This window comes from Mizuhopecten yessoensis, unplaced genomic scaffold (assembly GCF_002113885.1).
Source record: "Mizuhopecten yessoensis strain PY_sf001 unplaced genomic scaffold, ASM211388v2 scaffold716155, whole genome shotgun sequence".
Taxonomy (NCBI): Eukaryota; Metazoa; Mollusca; class Bivalvia; order Pectinida; family Pectinidae; genus Mizuhopecten; species Mizuhopecten yessoensis.
Window position 1 is genome coordinate 124023 of NW_018479975.1, and position 3792 is coordinate 127814.

Consider the following 3792-nt stretch of genomic DNA (forward strand, 5'->3'; position numbering starts at 1 on the left):
TGTTTTTTTTTTTTTTTTTGAAGAAATTGTTTCATAGGAAAATGCTGCGGTCAGTCATTTTTTTTCGTTGCAGAAATAGTTTTGATTAGGTTTTTGAAATCATCATTAATGTCTATGCTAATATGATTTAAAGGAAATGATTAGGAGTGTTAGATCGCATTAGATTGTAAAATTGATAACAATATTTTGATCAATGTTTAGTGTTATTAAAGTTTGGTGTTCTATTATATTTGTGGTTTTTTTCTTTTCATGTTAGGACTAGATAATAAATAGCATGCTGCTCATTTACAGAGAAAACATTAAATAGCAATGATCAGGTAGTGTCAAATGCCAAATGAAACAAATAATAGTGTAGGTACAAAAAAAGTAAATGTTCGAACACATTATCATCTATATACTACTTTATACCACCTACAAACAGCATGGCACATCCATTATCAAGACTTTATTTGAAAACGACTTGAGGATGGATTTATTATTTGGGAAAGTTTTTCCTCGAAATGGAACGTCTGCTCACCAGGTGACGTCATGAACTGGAAATAGCATCCACACAAAGGTGTTCCGCGTGAGAAATAGTCCTTCATAAACAGGTAGGGCGTAAGAATGGTACCTGCTGCCCCCATTGCATGATCGTAAGAGGCGACTAAATTTGGGATTTTATCTTTTCACTTCTTTATAAACAACTTTCTTCTTCCTAATTTCTCCCTTGACAATGCCTCACTTTTGGCCTTTAGTTGAGCGTTAGCCCTTGTGAGGAAGGCTTTAGGTTCTGTCCCCTGGCCGAGACATACACAAATCTGTAAAAATGGTAGTTTCTTCTCCTGCTTAATGCTCAGCAATTTAGGAGTGGGACGACTGGTTCGCCTGTTGTCAGTATAATGTTGTCTTCGGCAGTGTCGGGGATGGAAAATGTGGTATAATGTGACGTTCGCCGGATAAAAAATGCTGGTATGGTGATTTACATTAAATATATATATATATACATGCGGAACCAGTTAACTCTGTTATTGTAATAATTTATTACAATTTTGACACCGTTATTTCACTGTAGCCCGTATTTTGTTTGGTTACCAGTGTTGTACATCTACCAAACATGATACTCAAAATAACGCAGTTTAGCAACCTTTAGCTACAACACGTTACGATACATATTATATTTCATGAATATAGTTACAACACGTTACGATACATGTTATATATCAGGGATATAACTACAACCTATAGCTACAACACGTTACGATACATGTTATATATCATGTATATAGCTACAACCTATAGCTACAACACGTAACCATACATGTTATATATCAGGGATATAGCTCCAACCTATAGCTACAACACGTTACGATTCATGTTATATATCAGGGATATAGCTCCAACCTATAGCTACAACACGTTACGATACATGTTATATATCATGTATATAGCTACAACCTATAGCTACAACACGTTACCATACATGTTATATATCAGGGATATAACTACAACCTATAGCTACAATACGTTACGATACATGTTATATATCATGTATATAGCTACAACCTATAGCTACAACACGTTACGATTCATGTTATATATCAGGGATATAGCTCCAACCTATAGCTACAACACGTTACGATACATGTTATATATCAGGGATATAGCTACAACCTATAGCTACAACACGTAACGATACATGTTATATATCAGGGATAGGTGAGCTATGCTCTTCTCGAACAACTATTGCTCAACTTTTAATGTGATGTGTTTTCGTAAATATCATTTCCTTTATTTCTAGGAGAACACTATTTTAGGATCATAAGTATGGCGCGACAAATTAACATATATTGTAATATATATATATATATATATATATTATATATATGTAATATGATTAAGTGTGTCTATCTTCAATTAAATTAAGCCTATATCTTCAATTAATTGTACCTATCTTCAATTATTTGAAGATAGGTACAAATAATTAAAGATAGGTTAAATTTAATTGAAGATAGTTGCACTTCAATTGTACCTATCTTTAGATAATTAAAGATAGATACACTTATTTGTACCTATCTTCCATTATTTGAATATATATGAATATGGCGTTCCATACATAAGTGAAGTATAGAGAGTGCTATAGACATGTTCCGTAATATTAAGTAATATGATACAGTCATGTTTATCGCTTCAAACATTACCGGACTTACGAGTTGCTTCCCCTTAACCTAAGCGCGCTTCGTTTTCCCTCAAGGATGGTGGCTGAACACTGCGGTACTATGACAAATTCTAGTTTGCGTAGCCTGGAATCGGTACATTACTTGTGTGCCAAACTAATTGAGAACTTCCCTCAGAACCAGATCTGACACGGCGTTAGGTATGATAGTTTTACCTTCATTCCAGTGACGTGTTGAACAATGAAAGCTTCCTTTTTGTGGTATTCTGTAGAACTAAAACATAAAAACGCATTGGTGTATATGAAGCTGAAAAGGGTTGATTGCATGTGGTCTTCAGCACAAACACAATTTTCATGACTTATAAACTTGGCTTCGTTAACTGCGGTATTTTTTTTCGAAGTAACATTGTTAAGCGGATCAATTGATATTTATCTCAATTGTATTTCAGTTTTCGTTTGGACTATTCCTTTTTTTCTTAGTTCACATGCACTCTTTGTTTTCATACCTGTTGTATGCGTCACTAATTTGGAAGAAATAAAGACGTGAATGAATGAAAGCGTAAAACACCTTCGTCCTGACCTTGTTTTGATTTGTGGGTACCCCTTATGGGTATAACATGTATATCACTTGTCAACGTGTAATGCTGTGTATCTTCATTATTGATCGTTCCCTTTTTATATTCAACAGAACGCTATTTTAGATCTAGGTGATATTCAACAGGTATTTCTGTGTTATTATAGGGAGTTGCTTCACATGTGTTTGTAGTATTAAATTTCTACTAAATGATATACTGTAGGCACCCAACTTACGGGTTTATCACTAGTATACCTGGGCAAGAGTTGCTTCCCCTTAACCAAGGCGCGCTCCAAATCACATGGATTTTTTTTTCGAATCGACCCAAAAACAATGCGTCACTGCTACACAGATAAAGTAGATTGACTGCATTTGATACTGTATGATGGTAAAACAATAGTTTATTTCTGTTCCCTTATTAACACATTCAGTCAATAGGTGTATGGCACGAGTATTGCTAGGTACCACAGAACACATGGCATAATATATGTCACGGGGTGGTCGGGTGGTGCAGTGGTAGCGCACTTGTCTTTCACCAAGGCGGCCGAGGTTCGATTCCCCGATCGGACTTGAAAAGGTTGGGGTCACCTGCCCGACTACGTGGGTATTCTCCGGGTACTCCGGTTAACTCCCACACTAAGACCCCCCACGCGCTAACATCCGGGCCATCAAGAGTGATTAATGCTAGTTGAAATAACTTGTTTCATAATTGTTGTGTAAACAAATAAAGCTTACATTTTTTTTAAAAATGTCTTCACAAAATCTGGACTTTATAGATTTGTATTAATTTCTTTCGTTAGTATCATTGACGGCCATTATTCAAGACTCACAATTCTTTTGTTTTAAAATTAACCATGTGAATAACCCATTGCATGTGACAAAATGATTTGATGGTAATTGTGTGTACATGTATGTGTGTATATGTTAATGAGTGTTTTTATGTGTGTATATGTTAATGTGTGTTTTTATGTGTGTATATGTTAATGTGTGTATGTATGTGTGTATATGTTAATGTCTGTATGTATGTGTGTATATATATTAATGTGTGTATGTATGTGTGTATATG